This window comes from Leptonychotes weddellii, chromosome 7, assembly GCF_054177405.1.
Source record: "Leptonychotes weddellii isolate Sample4059 chromosome 7, ASM5417740v2, whole genome shotgun sequence".
NCBI classification, from domain to species: Eukaryota; Metazoa; Chordata; class Mammalia; order Carnivora; family Phocidae; genus Leptonychotes; species Leptonychotes weddellii.
Window position 1 is genome coordinate 95,012,407 of NC_138375.1, and position 17,102 is coordinate 95,029,508.

The 17,102-nt window shown below is 42.2% G+C and overlaps 1 long non-coding RNA gene across 1 annotated transcript in view; it reads right to left on the bottom strand.

The window, feature by feature from the left end:
- Positions 1–17,102, bottom strand: part of LOC145722694 (uncharacterized) — a 385,737-nt gene that overhangs the window by 327,085 nt on the left and 41,550 nt on the right. Inside the window, exons 2-3 of the long non-coding RNA XR_014147156.1 lie at positions 14,248–14,372; positions 13,283–13,363 (exon numbers count right to left, since the gene is read on the bottom strand). This is a non-coding gene — a long non-coding RNA (uncharacterized LOC145722694). The remainder of the gene's footprint in view (positions 1–13,282; positions 13,364–14,247; positions 14,373–17,102) is intronic.

Consider the following 17,102-nt stretch of genomic DNA (forward strand, 5'->3'; position numbering starts at 1 on the left):
GGGAGTTATTATTTAATGGGTACAGAGCATCAGTTTAGAAAGAGTACAAAGCTCTGGAGGTGGATGGTGGTGATGGCTGCAGAATATTGTGAATGTATTTAATGTCACTGAACCATATAGTGCCAAATGGTTAAAATGGTACATTTTCTATGTATTTTACCCCAATTAAAAAAGTCTTTCAAGAGTCTATTTGTGGAAGCAAAACAAAACTAATAAAAAATAAACGTGTCACCTTTTGGGGGCAGGTGTGCTGAATGCAATACTACCACAATGGCAGACAGAAGCCACTGCTTGGGCTTTTCTTCACTGTTCACTCCCCTGTTGTGCCTCACCAGCTGCCCTCAAGGTGCTGGTGGCTCCTGGAGGCCTTGGAAGCAGTGACATGGCTCTGGGAGACAGAGCATCACCGCAGGCCCTGGAAGATGTCATCTTTCCTACGTGTTCCTGCTGAAATGCTAAGTATTCACAGCGTGATATTCCGAGAAAAAATTACGTAAAAGCAATTTTCCTCAGTACTATTTCTGGACCTTATATGAGTCACTCACTGCCTTCTGAAGTGCTTGCATTGCTAATGAGGGCTTCCAGTGCACAATACAGCAAGACTCCTTCAACATTCTATTGGCACGAAGAATAAAGAAACTGCTGTTTCATTCTTAAGTTCATCCTGAAAGGTTAGAGATAACTACATGGAAGAATCAACCACTCATATATACTAAGTACTTTATCTACAAAGTCAACCACCTGAGAAGCACTAACTCTGCTCATCTAGAACCCCCCACGCCTGCTTCAGTAACGTTTAATGCTTGTAAGAGCTTGTCGGGCCACTCATCAGAGTGACACATTCCTTAGAGAGATGTCCAGCTCACACACGCAGAATGTGGCACTGAGTATGACCAGTGATATTTATAATGACAACCTTTATACCTGCTGTGAGTTTGAAGGACCTCAAGGCTGAAAGTCTCCTAAAAGATGAATTAGAAGTCACCCTAGATGGACCAGGGCCATAGTCCAAAAGCTTCTCACAGATAGGCTGTTCACAGGACAGCCCATTACCAAAGGCACAAATTAGCATCTGCTTCTTTCTACCTGCCTCCCTGGAGGAGTGAAATCAGCATGCATGTGAGGCCACTGTGAAGAGTCTAAGCACCTTCCCATGCAAAATCTGATCAGCCCCCTTTGCCGAAACAAGGAAACAGAGACACACCAAGACATTAAAAGAGTGTGATGCAAGCCTGCTTATAGGGGCTTCAAGACTTGCTTTGCTTCCCCCACTCCACTTGGTATTCTAAATCCTCAAAACTCAAGCAGCATCCATTTGCTGAAAGGTACTTAGATCCCTTGGCCTATTCAATGAAGGGACACAAGACCAAGGCAACAACCAGCCAAAAAGAGAACACCTTCCTCTTCCTCCTTCCCCTGTAAATGACCTATATGACAGAAGAGCATCTTATTATGAAAGAAACAAATGATCGCTTTTCGAAGAGAACTTCCACTTCTAATTAGTTCCCCTGACAATGGGCTGCTTTCTCCTTGTGTCCACGTGGACACTGTCTTATTTACGGTTTTCTTACTCTTCCCTCTGGATAGTCCTGCCGCTTAACAGAACAACCTTTCAGGAGTCATTTCTGCCACTGACACCAAGGCTATCCTTCCTTCTCCCACCCCCATGTCTATTGAATTCTTACACTATCGGAGAAAGAGCCAATACCAGAGATTAGGCCCAGTTCCAGAGAAGTTCAGTAACTTGCCCAAGGTCACACAGCTTAATTATTGACACACAGTTAGAGGCCTATCATTTTTCTTATCACTCTATCCCTTATCTCTTTCTCAGTGCCTGAATGTTAGTCACTCAATCACTATTTCATATAATAAATGAATGCTTGTCATATTTTACATGGAGCCAATCATTCTGCTTCTTAATGCAAGGTAAGAGAGGGAACAGAAATGCAACCTATTTTTATTAGTATTCACTTGACCAGCAAATGAGAGGAACAAAGGCCTGGGGCTAAAGGTTCTGAGGGTGCACTCGATTTTAGTATGACAGTTGCCTTTCCTGTCACCCGAATGTCTAGGTGCGATCATGCTCTGTATAGTTTGTGGATGAGCATCATGCCTGGCCTCTGATCCTATGTGGGGAAATTATGAAATTATGTGTGCATGCACACGTGTGTGTGTGCATGTGTGTGTGTGTGCACGAGCGTGTATGTGTTGGAGAGAGACAGGGCAGAGGCAAAAGCGCAATGACTAACTTGAGCAGGTGGGTAGGGCAGGTAGTGAGAAAGAACAGGGGTGTGTGCCCAGAACTGCGGTTCCTATGCCACCATGTCCCTCTGCGGCAAGCAGAGTGTGACATAAGCCATCATGCCACATTTGCAGGTGACAGTGAAAGTGAAGCAGAGCAAATTCTTTGTCACTGTTATGAAATCCTCAACCCCATCAATCACCTTGCCCTCTAGACTAGGAAAACCTGAGCCACACTCAAGGCCATCTCCACCCACCTGTGAGTAAGTGGAACACACAAAAGCTGCTTCCCTGGTGTTGAAAATGACCCTGAACAGGCAACAACCATTAACAGCAAGAACAGCACAGAGCTGGACTCTTCTGGGGCCACTGACTGCTCCCTGGCCTACTGGAGGCCCAACTGGGCCCAGAGCTCTGCTGAGAGGAGGCTCAGGCCTTGCTCACTTGCTGAAGTTTGGCACATGAATGATAAAGATTTTGAGCATTTTCTGAAGCCATGTGCCATCTGACTAAAGAATGATACTATGATTTTCAATCTAATTTACCATAAACTATACTTCAAGATCTGTTCCAAATCTCAGGGCATTAAAATGGACAAAAGTGTTCCCTTCTATTTTCCTTTGCCCAAGAATATCGGGGAGAGGCCACTGTTGGTGCAGTCCTATTCTCTGCCAAAGGGATGACAAAGTGTTGTAAGCTTATCTCCCAGCTCTTTTGTAAGGACAGAATCAATGCAGACAAAGGCAAGAGGGGGCCCTTTGTGAGCCACTCTCACATTTTCTTATCCCTCTATATTGGTCTTTTATTTGAGGTCATGGGGCCTTGAAATCCTCTGAGCAGAGGTAGCAAAATTAAAAGCATGTTAAAGGTGGCTCAGACCTAAGGAAAACAAAAATTACAAGTTGTGGTTAAATTCTCACAAGGAATGTTATCCAAAGACCTTATTATATTTTCAAGTACGGAATCACGTCTGACACATAGATGTTCAAAAGTATTTCTTTCATTTAAAGCTTCACAAAAGCAATATATCACAGCAGAAATGAAAAGACATCAGAGAAAGGTTTTCTTCTAGGCAGAGACACGAGCAGAGAAATGGACAAGAAAACGCTTTTAAGTGGGCTCCGCTGGGCGCCCAGCCTAGCTGAAGTAGCACCAGCAAAACCTCAAATGGCCCCATCAGCATGTTGACATTCAGTGACTTTTCACACTTCAAAATCTATGACAAGCTTATCTCATTCAAACTACCACAAGCCTCAAAACCAACAAAACTCTCAGTACAGTGGCTAAGAAGGAACAAAATGTTTTGCTTTTTTTTTTTTTTTAAAGATTTTATTTATTTATTTGAGACAGAGAGAATGAGAGAGAATACATGAGAGGGGATAGGGGTCAGAGGGCAAAGCAGACTCCCTGCCGAGCAGGGAGCCCGATGCGGGACTCGATCCCGGGACTCCAGGATCATGACCTGAGCCGAAGGCAGTCGCTTAACCAACTGAGCCACCCAGGTGCCCCAGGAACAAAATGTTTTAAAAACCACAATGAACGTGAGAAAAATGGAAGTCAAAATAAACTTAGAAAAAAAAAAAGATGTTTGAACTTGAATACATGGTTCTCTGCAGACTTTGCAACCATTCTACATCATTTTACATCGGGGTGCGAGGGAAAGAAGGGTGGCCTCAGAGAGCACATGAGGAAAGTAAGACCAGGTCTAGGGCTTCTGACCAAATGTCAGGCCCTTGGATCTGGAAGGAACCCTCAGGTACCTCCCCTTCCAAATTATAAGTGGCATCCAGAAATGCTCTAAGACAATGTTTAACATCTACAGCCCGTGGGCCAAATCCAGCCTACTGCCTGTTTTAACATGGCCTACAACGTAAGAATGGTTTTTAATATCAAAAGAGTATTTTATCAAAAGTAAAAATAACATTAAATTAAAATGTTTCAGTGTTGATAAATAAAGTTTTGTTGGAACATGGTCCCACTTGTTCATTTTCATGTTGCTTGTGGCTGAGTTTTAGTTACAATGGCACAGCTGAGTAGCTGTAACAGATATCTCATGGCCCACAAAGCCTAAGATATTCACTATCTGGCTGTATACAAAAAAAGTTCCCCATCTCTCTCTAAGATCACAGGAGGGAAAGAGTGAAGAACAGGGAACATTCTGGGTACCTCTTCCCAGGACCATGAGGAAAGAGACTTGTTTTCCCTATTAAAGATTCCCTCACCAAGGCAAGAATCTGGACACTGTGTCGCTCTTAGATACTAAGGTCTAAGACAAATGTCTCAGTCATGGGATTCTGAGCCCACTGTTCATTTCCAAGGTTGTGCAGTCATTACCGTAAATGATCTGCACATTTTCAGCTCCTGCACTCAGGCCTCCCCTCTTATCTCATGGTAAATAACAGATTGTAATCACACAAACATGTCATTACATCAGCTAAACACTGAGGGGGAAAAAAGAGGCAAATGGTCCCCCAGTCTGAGGCACTGGGCTGAATAATCTGTCAGACATTCCACACATCCCCCAGATCAGACCTCTGGACTTGCCTTATTGATTAAAGAACCTTCCCAAGATGCGAATTATTTGAACTGAATTTAACGCAGCCCTCTTTGTATAACGTTCAGATCAAGTGTCCAGCAAGTTCTGGATATCGGGAGAGTTGGCATTTATCTACTGACCATCCCAAAGAGCTTCACACCCAAGCAGTCAGTGCTTCTCGGAGCTCAGAGACTGTTGCCCCATTTGAGGGGACAGTGAGAAGACAATGGGGGATTGTTGGCCAACAACAAGTTTGATTCATCCCTTTGTTAAAATGAGTCTGAAAAGCTGCTGCCTCTGTGTGTGTGCTGGGAAGTCAGCACAATTACCATTGTGGACAGCCCTGTTGGTTGCGGCTGCTCTGTGTGCACAGATTTGGGGAGGGGAGAGATTTCCATATAACAGTCATTCTTCCGAGTGTTCGGTGGTTGAGTCTCCAGTTACATAAATCTTTGCCTACCATGCTGCTGGACTTGACAGCCCAGCTTGGAGTGATTTGGGGATGGGGTAGCTCAGAGAGTGGCCAGTGCCTGGAGTGTGAGGATGAACAGTCATCTTGAAATGAAGGGAAAAGGCCAAAGGAGCACTTGGACATGGAGGACACAGGCCAACACAGTTCTAGCTTATAGCATGAATTTTTCCAAGAAAAAGCATTCCAAAAAATCCAATCTGCACTTTGAAAATGCTTGAATTCTAAGTCTCAATTAAAAAGTTCTGAATCTCTTCGGGAAGGAAGGAAGGGAGGGACGGAGGGACAGTGGGAGGGAGGAAATGAGTGAATGATGTTTTCTTGGAATGTCAAACTGGCTAGGCTAAATATAAGCACAGGAGAGGGGGGTGGCAGCCATTTTGTAGCACATACACACCCTCTCCTAGTTAGTCAATCGAACACTAATCTAGGCACTACTATGAAGGGATTTGCAGACTGAATTAAAATCCCTAACTCACTGACTTTCAGATTATCTTGGTAAACCTGGTTTAATCAGTGGAAGCCCTATGAGGAAGTCTCAGGCACTCCCTGAGCCATCTTCCAAGTTGCATCTGATCTACCATTGCTGTGCCTACACAGGCGCTTGCCTACCTGCAACAGCTTCCAACTGAGCCTGGGGGATTCCAACCTGCTCTCCATCTTCCCCCCCAGGCTGCCTGCCCAGGGATTTCAGCTTGCACAATCATTTAAACCCATCCCTTCTGGTAATATCTCTCTCCTACCCGTTCTGCTTTTCCAGTCGGACCTGACTCATACAACAGGGCAAGCTAGTCTGGCCATGCAGATCAGCACAAGATCACTGGCCCATGGCATTATAAATATCACCAGCGAAGTTGTTCCTAGCTTTCTTCCACCTCCACCCGATCTAAGGGATATAACACATTTCTGTCAAAATCATGGCTCACTCAGGCTACTCTTCTCAGTAAGGCAGTCGGTAGGGAACTGCAGCAGAAACTCCAGATATTCTCAGAGGTTCTATCTTCCTTTCACACCTCAGCTGAGAATCTCTGCAACAAAGTGCCTCTGTGGGGCAAGCACAGGCATTTGGCTCTCATTTCTTTCCTTGATACTATGTTCACTCAAAGGTGTATCCAGGTACACCTGCCAATGACTGAGTCATCAAAGAACAACAAATCTTGATTCAGCACAAGCTTTTCTCTTTTCCCACTTCCAGCATGTAAAGAGGAATGATTAGGCCTCACCAGGGCATTATCTGTTTGTTGGTAATTCCTTGAGTTATCTACTCAGGAAATTATCTGTTGAAAAGTTTTTTCTGTAGATTTAGAAAACCTGCATCCCACCACTCCCACTTGGCCTTGGGGCAGAAACAGAGGAGGGTAAAGGTTTGCATGGTAAGCTAGGGGAGCGTCTGGCCCTCAACACCAGCCCATCCCGGGAGCCTCAGGTTCCCTAGGGAAGGATGCAGAGGGCCTCTCAGTGGTAGAAGAGGAGTGGGATAAAAGAAGGGAGAGGAACAGCCAGGGATGGAGAAGAGCCCCATTCCGTTCAGCTTCCCCATCCAATTTTCAGGAGGCCCATCCAGGGGGGCCTCAGAATCCAGGTGTGGGCCTCTGAAGCTGGATACTCTCAGGTTTGGTGTTATGTTCATGTCAGGTACAGTCAGAGCAGCAGGCCCTTGGAAACACAATTTAGGACTTTTCTGCTTATTGTTTATGTCAGAAAAGACCAAGAATAATTTGACACACAAGCACCGCGTTTTTAATGATGTACTCATTTAAAATCTTATGTGGGGTAAGACCCAGGGCACACAGTTCCTATCAAAATCCATTAACCCTGTTGTTCTGCATCAGACAAAGCACAGGATTGCAAGTGACAGAGTAATCACTGAAAATAACATTTGTTCCTCTTTCCGGAGCCCTGCTTGTATGGACACCAGCGGGCTAAACTTGCTGCCCCAGTCAGTAATACTGCAGAAACAATATTTTTATATTTTCTTTATGAAAATGCTTTCTTTTATAGAACCTTTATCTTTAGCAAAAACTGTTTCTTTTGGGACAAGACTATAGGATAATATCAATTTATAATTGAGAACAAACTTTTGGCTAAGATTGAAGATTTTTGCTTGGCAGGATCAAGTTTCTGGAAAGTTTTTTAAAAAACAAAGAAAGAAAACATCTGAGACAAGGCACTCCTTTGTGTTTAGCTGATTCAAAATCAACTTTATATCAAAGGAGGGAGAAATGAAACTGATCATGTTAATACAACTCCTGAAATGAAAGAGAGCATTTTTATTAATTAAAAATATATTTGTAAACAGATATTCACACACACACACACACACACACACCCCTATGTGTGTCAGGCTCACCAAAAGTGACAAAAGTACTATGTTCAGACAACTAGCCTTTCACATCTTTCAAAACTAAAAAAAAATTAACATGATTACAGAAATAATTCCTAAGCCTATTAACCTCAGTCAAGTTTATGAACATTCCCATAAAACAGGCATTATGTCTGATTAATACATTTGTGAACCAAAAATTGAGATACAGTGTCTGACTCATGGAATTTGCAGGGAAAAGAATGACAGTTGTAGGAAATCCTGGACACGTGGTCCTCTTGTTGTAATGATGCCACATGTAAAACAGCACCAATTTTTAAAGTTCTTCTTCACTTGTAAAAATTGTGCTCCACTTAGTCCTTACATCACGCTGCCCTCAAGAGCCTAAAATATTACTAGCCATGCAGCGGGGCTCAATATGCATGGCAGGTACTTTATGGTTTACAAAACATGTTTACACTTCTTATTTCATTTAATCATCAAAAGTACCTTGAGGGGGCATCTGGGTGGCTCAGTCGGTGGCTCAATCTGACTCTTGATTTTGGCTCAGGTCATGATCTCAGGGTCGTGAGATCGAGCCCCATGTCGAGCTCCCTGCTCAGCACAGAATCTGCTTGACATTCTCTCTCTCCCTCTCTTTCTGCCCCCCCCACTCGTGCTTGCTCGCTCTCTCTCTCTCTCTCTCTCTTTAAAATAAATCTTAAAAAGGGGCACCTGGGTGGCTCAGTTGGTTAAGCGTCTGCCTTCAGTTCAGGTCATGATCCCAGGGTCCTGGGATAGAGCCCTGTGTCAGGCTCCCTGCTCATCAGGGAGTCTGCTTCTCCTTCTCCCTCTGCCCCTTCCCACTGCCTGTGCGCTCTCGCTCTCTCTCTCTCTCCCCCTATCTCAAGTAAATAAATAAAATCTTTAAAAAAAAAAGTAAATAAATAAATCTTTTTTTAAAAAAAGTACTTTGAAATGAATGCAAAGAAGCTGTTATGACTATACCCATTCTTTTGGAAGTACTATTACATTCCCCATTTTGTTGTCACAGGAATAGAGACTGGACGTGAAAGGTCACATAAACAGCAAGTGGCAGAGCTAAAACTCCAACACTCACTGATTAACAAATTGATTGAGTCGAGGAATTGCTCTCTGTTACCTATGTTATTGGCAAAGATAAAAACTGAAACACTTTGCTGACATGGCTGGATGTGCAATCCCAGGTACTTCAGCTCTGAGCACACACTGGGACAAGGTCTCTGTGAAAGAATTTGGCAGTATACACAACAGATCTCTCTTTTTTTTTTTTTTTTTAATTTATTTGAGAGAGAAACAGAGAGAGTGAGAGAGAGAGAGAACACGAGCGGGGTAAGGGGCAGAGGGAGAAGCAGACTCCCTGCTGGGCAGGGAACCCAATGCGGGGCTCGATCCTGGGACTCCACAATCACGACCTGAGCCAAAGACAGACACTTGACCGACTGAGTCACACAGGCGGATCTACACAAGTCTTTAAAACATTCCAATTTTCCCCAAAACCCCAAATCTAGGAGGCTTCCCTAAATGTAATCCCATGTCCAACAACGGTGGACTAAATTATTTTGCATCCATACAACAGAATACTCTGTGGTCATTAATAATTTATCTTCACATGATTCTTAAAGACAGAGAAAAGCTCTTGATAAAATATTAAGTGACAAAACAGGATATGAACCTTGACTGAAGAATGCATTTTTAAAAATAAGAAACAAGGCGGGCGCCTGGGTGGCTCAGATGGTTAAGCGTCTGCCTTCGGCTCAGGTCATGGTCCCGGAGTCCTGGGATCGAGTCCTGCATCGGGCTCCCCGCTCTGCGGGAAGTCTGCTTCTCCCTCTGCCTCTCTCTCTCTCTCACTCTCATGAATAAATAAATAAAATCTTAAAAAAAATTAAATAAATAAGAAACAAGGCAATACAACAAAATGTTAGCAGTAGTGATCTTTGGTCGGCATGCTATGGGTGACCTTTATTTCCCTTTATACTTTTCTTTATTTTCAGATTTTCCTATGATCAGAAAATAGTCCCTTTTTTCCCCACTGAAATAAGGAAGGTGCCTGACCACTCTAGGATCTTGAGTACCAACAATTTTCAGCAAGTGAAATCGTGGCAATAAGGATGTTCTATGATGACATCAGGCTGAGAGGCCGTACAGGGGACACTGGGGCCTCAACAGCTCCAGAGCAGTGGGTAGTAAGGAGGGACTGCACTATGGGCATTGCCAGGGCAGGGAGAGCAGAAGCAGGGACTCAGTGCTCTGTTTGCCTCCCGGCTAGCAGAGTATAAGGGGCTATGGAAATGCAACTGGAGGCCATGATGGGGTGAGCCAGAAGGGGAAGCGGTATTATCTCCAGGCTTTCCTGAGTCTAAGACAACATACCCTATAGACATTATCAAGTCAGCTTCTCAGAAAGAAAGTATAGGAACTGGGTAGTAGAGAAATGGGCTGGGGGGACCCTCCTTGAGCAGTTCCACCCTCCTCAGCTTTTCCAAACCCCACAGATGCTCTGCTTCATAGTCACTGTTTACTAAATCCTGACAAGCAGGCTTCTAGGCCTCCAGCCTACACATTCTGCATCCGAGGGACCTGAGAGAAGGAGACATACTCAAAGCTCTGCCTCTCAGACACATCCCCTCACTACTCCCTTCTCTACCCACTTCTATGTCCTTCTGCATACCTTTTAGGTACTTCATTCTTCCCTCTCTGCCACTTGCCACCCCTGGGTCTCTGTTCCTCGTGTGACCTAAACTATGTATGGGGGTGGGGGTGGGGGTCCTCTACTAAGTACTTCATAGATTCTTAGCTATAAGCTCTTCCAGCCCATAGATACTTCCCCATCAATGGAAGGGAGCTTCACCTTCCAGGTCTACAAGACAAGACAGGTACAAAATGGAAAGGATTCGGCCATCTACTTTACTACTGTGCCCATACCAGGACCTTTTTCCATGGCACTGAGTGCCAGCAAAAAGATATTTGTTTGATAGTAAACAAGGCAAAATTAGACCAGGCCTCCCCAGACTTGCCACATCAAGAGAATCGTGTGGTCAGAAGCCAGCGAGGTCAGGTGAAACTGTCTCCTACGTCTTAGAATGCTGAAGCTGGCATGGAGGCAGCTCAATATAACACATGAGGAAAACTTGCTTCAAATCCCTGCTGAGAGTATTATCTTGGACAAGCTAGTTAATTTATCTAAACCTTGACTTCCTTACCTTTTAATGAAAAAATACGAACTCCTTATATAGAGGGTGTAAGAAAGACTATGCGACAAAATGTATAAAGTATACTTAAATACAGTTTCTAGAACACAGAATTTATCCAATTAATGGTGGCACATAGGAAGGTAGATGCAAAACAAGGACTGAAATCCAAAACTCTTACACAAACACCCCTCTTCCCACTATACCATTCTCTCCATTTGTTATTGACTTTTTTAGGGAAATTAGGGAGGATTGACAGGCTAGATGCTAGTTCATATTTCCACCATGTTTGTGGTTTTGTTTGATATTCATATTAGAAAAGAAGGCTTATACACACAGAGGTCAACTTAGTGACATATTTGAAGATTAAAGGGGATAGGGAATAAAGTGTAATACACAGGATACATAAAATATAATACATGAAGCTTGAGAACACTTCAGAAATAAGTAGAGTTAATAATGTGTATCCGGGTGGGGGTGAAACCACATTAACTACTATGAGAACCAAAAACAGATATTGTAAGAAAACTATAGATCGATGGCCTTCATGAACAGAGATGCAAAAACCCTTAACAAAACATGAACAAATTGCACTAGCAATATATAATAGAGTAATATATCATCACCACGTGGGATTAATCCCAGGAAGGAAAAGTTGGTTCAACATTTGAAAATCAATCAGTGTAGTTCACTGTCAGCAAACTAAATAAGAAAAACCGTATCATCATCTCAAGAGATGCAGAAATAGAACTGATAAAATCTTCCATCCATTCATGATTAAAAACTCTCAGCAAACTAAGAATTGGAAGGAACTTCCTCATATTCACAAAAGATACCTATGGGAAACCTACAGCTAACAGCATACTTAATGTTGAAAGAATGAATGTTTTTTGACTCGGGTTGGGAACAAAGCAAGAAGGTTCACTCTTACCATCCCTATTCAACATTTTACTATAGGTCCTATCCAGCACAATAAAAAAAGAACAATAAAACAAAAGAAATAAAAGGTATCCATATTGGAGTGGAAGAAAGAAAACTGCCTATATATCCAGAAAATATAATTCTCTACACAGCTAAATCTTACAGAACTCACACACACAAAAACAGGCTACTAGAACTAATAAGTGAATTTATTTAGCCACGTCTCAGGAGACAAGGCTAATATTTTCTAAAAATTATAATTTCCATACACAAAAAACGAATTATAAATTGATTTCAATTATAAATTGAGAAATTTTTAAAGTGGATTTGTAAGAAGACCTAAGTAAATGGAAAGCTAAAACATGTTCAGAAAATTGAAGACTCAGTATTGCTAAGATGCCAATTCTCTCCAAATTAAGATATAACTTCATGGCAAACCCATTGAAAATCCCAGAAGACCCTTTTTTGAAGGAATTGACAAGGTGATTCTAAAAGTTATATGAAAAAGCAAAAGACCTGAAAAAGCCAAAACACTTTTGAAAAAATAAGAAAAAAGGCGGCTGTTTTAGCAAATCTAACTAGTCCTCCCTTGTGTCTCCTTTACTCTCACATGGTTACCACACTCACACTTCTGACATGAGGTATGTGGGCTTTCTCCATACCAAGCAATTCTTGGCAACACTAGCTGGGTATCCTACAATTTGATTCAATTCCTACACCATCTACTTGGAGATAGCACCAGATCCCACAGGTTAAGAGCTCAGTCCCACAAGACGACCCCTCCCTCTGCCTCCCACTTCAGATGCCAATCACAAGTCCCACATTGTCACCTATACATATAACTGACCAGCCATAAAGTAGAGTTCCCACAATTTCTTCCTTGGGTTCAATAATTTTCTATTAATAATTGTCAAAATCTGGAACAACCCAAGTGAATATCAACTGGAAGGTAGATCAATTGTGGTACATGTATACATTGGAACACTACTTGGTCGTAAAAAAGAAACAAACTACAACACATAAAACAGGGATGAATCTCATAAACATTACTTTATGTGAAAGAAGCAAGATACAAAAGGCTCCTATTTTTATGACATTGTGCCCACCTAACCTATAAGAAATTCCATCACCTCTTTTCTCTACATCTCCCCATTTTTGCCCCTTCTTTGTCAACCTGGTCTATAGCAATGTAATATCCGAGTTCCAACTTAAGACTCTTTGAAGCAGACAGACCTAGGGTGAGACCCCTTCTCACTTGACCATCTCCCTGCGACAGCTGAACAAGTGAGCTCTCTCTGAACTCTCACCATCACACCCAGTGGTAAGCCTGCCCAGAGAGGGAAGCAGAACCACATCAACTGCATCACAGCCTGCCACTTGCCCACCCAAGAGCCATTCTCCCTTCCTCCTTAGTAAAAGACATTTATGCTGTTAGACACTGCGATGTGCCCGGCTGAAAAATCACATTTACAAACCTCCCTTACAGATACAGGCAGGCCGTGAGATTTCAGGAGAAGTTATTGGGGAATGTTTCAGGGAAAGACCCTGAAATGAAGTTGATTACAGGTGCCTTTACCTACCTCCTTTCCTTCTTCCTCATGTCTGCAACGCAGAAGTGATGGATGGAGCTCCAACAGCCATCTCCTGACAGAGAGGTGACCCTAATATAGAAGGCACGCAATAAGGATGGAGGGAAAAAAAAAAAAAAGGCAGAAGAAGCCTGGGTTTCTAATGATGATGGAGCCACTGTACTAGTCCTGGACTGCTTTTCTGTTTTACATAAAAGGGACAAAAAGGGTCTTATATTGTTTAAGCTATTGTTATTTTGAGTCTCTATTAGTAGCAGTCAAAAGCAATTCCTAAATGACTCAATGATCTAATTAACTTTATAAAATGATACTGAAAACTAGAAAGTTAAAAACAAGAAATTGTTGATAGCTTGATTTTTCCCCCAGTTTAGCTTTCTGAAAACAATTTGCAGATCTCATAGATGATTTCTATTATTTTAGTCCACTAATGTTTGCTCTTTTTTTTTCAGTTAAACTGAAAATGGATAGAAATTTACAAGTTATAAGTCACACCACTCTGTGTGCCCAGAACTGTAATAAAAGAGTATCCAGCCCTGTTACTTATTCCAAATCAGGACTAAGTTATCTTAGCCACCAAATTACTAATTCCCCCATCCTCTTATATTAATACCCAATGAATTCAAAGAGCATCAAAACCCTTAAATATGTAATTTTGCATTTTGCAGAGGCAGATTTATTTGGACCCTAAAGAATTCAGACAATTCTCTTCTGATAATCGAAAACATGATTAAATGTACAAAACAGGTATAAGAGATACAAGTTCTAAAACCTTAATAAAGAGATGCAAACATCATTAAATGTACAAAACAGGTATAAGAGATGCACATTCTAAAACCTTAATAAAAAAAATAAATAAATAAAGCCCCAGATGAGAGGAAAGAATAGGGAGAATTGCTGACTGAAGTGGTTAAAAGCAGGTTTATAGGGGCGCCTGGTTAAGTCGGTTAAGCGTCTACCTTTGGCTCAGATCATGATCTCAGGGTCCTGGGATCGAGCTCTGTGTCAGGCTCCCTGCTCAGTGGGGCGTCTGCTTCTCCCTCTGCCTCTGCTCCTTCCTCCAACTCGTGTCACCTCTGTCACTCTGTCTCTCAAATAAATTTAAAATATGTTTAAAAGCAGATCTATAAGAAGAATAGCTAGAATAAATGATAAAATATATGAATAATAATAGTAATAAACGCTTTGCAGGTTATAAAATAGAAGAGGACCAGCAGCTGGTGTGACTGGTTGCCCATAGGTCTAAACCCTTGTGGCCTCATTTCTGTTTATAACAGCCCCATTCACACCATTTCACACTCTGTCCTGGGGGAGCCAACTGCGGAATGCAAGGACTATAAACGGGGGCATAATAAACAAGATCACAGGCCCTGCCAGGCATAGGACATAAGGCAGAACAGTTCGTCTACACTGGGCTCCTCATCTAATGTTGCCCTCATTTGAGTTTCCTTCACCCCTGCAATGTTTCATAACAGGGGGGTTCAAACCAGCGTGGGGGGGGATAAAAGTGAAAAGTTTTTGTGGGGTACACTTCCAGTTGAAAGGGAGCCACTACACACACAGGAAGGATGAGAGAGGAGCACTCCTCCCAGCGCCACATCAAGGATGCTCCCCCAACAACTGCAAACATCAATGTGTCTGTTCTGCCGCTAGGTAACAAAGTTGAGAGGAACAAGGAGTCACTTCAATCACACTTGAATTTCAGCTCAGAAACTTTCTCTGAGGAAAACTGAAAGCTCATTCACACCATGGATAGCAGGGACTTCGGCTTGGTGGGGTGGAAAGAATCAAGATTCAAGCATCTGAAGACTTGGACATGAATTTCCCACAATTTTCTTCTTCAACCTTTGGCTAGTTACTTAACCTCCCCGAGTTTCAGTTTTTTCATCAGGAAAATTATATTGATAATGCATTTATTCCAGGATGAGGTGAAAAACAATCGCCTATAGGAGCTCAGTAAATCCTGATTCTTTTGCCCCTTCTCTATATTCCCATAACCCCCAACTGGCAGCCTGTCGGGCAAAACTGGCCTAAAAACATGTTTTTGCTGCAAACTGTGTGTGTGTTTTTAAGGAGCCATGATTAAATTCTTTTTCAGTTTTTATTATATTCCAGGGGCGCCTGGGTGGCTCAGTCGTTAAGCGTCTGCCTTCGGCTCAGGTCATGATCCCAGGGTCCTGGGATCGAGCCCCGCATCGGGCTCCCTGCTCAGCGGGAAGCCTGCTTCTCCCTCTCCCACTCCCCCTGCTTGTGTTCCCTCTCCCGCTGTGTCTGTCAAACAATAAATAAAATCTTTATAAATAAATAAATAAATTCCAGCTAGTTAACACACAGTGTTTCAGGTGTACAGTGTAAGTAATTCAATCCTTACATACAACACCCGGTGCTCATCACAAATGCCCTCCTTAATCCCCATCACCTATTTCACCCATCCCCCCCCCCCACCTCCTTTCTGGTAACCATCAGTTTGTTCTCTGTAGTTAAGACTCTTTTTCTCCCCCATGATCATTTGTTTTGTTTCTTAAATTCCACATACGACTGAAATCATATGGATTTGTCTTTCTCTGACTATTTTACTTAGCATTATACTCCACAGATCCATCCACATCATTGCAAATAACAAGATTTCGCTCTTTTTATGGCTAATATTCCAGTGTGTGTGTGTGTGTGTGTGCGTGCGCGCGCGCACGCACACGCATGTGCACACACACCACTTCTTTACTCATTTATCAATCGATGGACATTTGGGCTCTTTCCATAATTTGGTTTTTGTTGATAATGCTGCTATATGAACATCGGGGTGCACATAACCCTTTGAATTAGTATTTTTTTATCCTTTGGTGTAAATACACAGTAGTAAAATTGCTGGATCATAGGGTAGTTCTATTTCTAACTTTTTGAGGAACCTCCACACCGTTTTCTAGACTGGCTGTGGTGATCAAGACAGTATGGTACTGGCACAAAAACAGACACAAGAGATCCAAAGAACAGAACAGAAAACCCAGAAATGAAGCCACAACTAAATATTTTTCTAAAACTACTATTTCAGTTTATCTTAAAAAACTCTAATGGTAACACTGGGCCTGCATTCCTCCATGGCCACATGACTGCTGGAGAGGATTGTTTACACAGGGCCTCTACTATACAGCTCCTTGACTTCCTAACCCAACCATGTTCATTCTCATGAGTTAACTACCAGACAATACAGACATCTGCATCTGCCAGAGGTGGTAGCAATCACAAGGGTGTCCACTCAAACCACCATCCTTTCTGCCCTCTACCATATCACATGTTCCTTTGGTACCCTAGTACAGTAGCGAAGTTAAACATGCCATTTGGGCTTATGCTACTCATTGATGGATCAATAGATTGCATGGGAAATGGAAAGCTTAGTCAATCAATTACATGAAACCAAGTATGATGGACGGAGGCCAAGGAGACAGACAGAAAGACAAACACACACACACACACACTCTCAACCTATGATAAACTGACCAGATTCAGTTAAGTTCATTTGTTCCCCTTTATAAATTCAATGAAATGAATTTGTGGGAATAAACAAAAGTATAAATCATGCACTTTAATTCTACAAGTGTTAATTAATGTTTAAATGTATTTCTTTATTCTAAGATAATGAGTCAGCTTACTCTTACATGTAAAGTCAAATATTAAATTAACTTAATTATCAAATAAATAGCTAGTGGGAACAAACTGTTAGAAGAGCATGGAGAATCAGGCACTCTCATATTGCAGATCAGAGTACAAAATGGTACAATACCTACAAAGGGGAATTTGGGAATACCTACTAAAATTC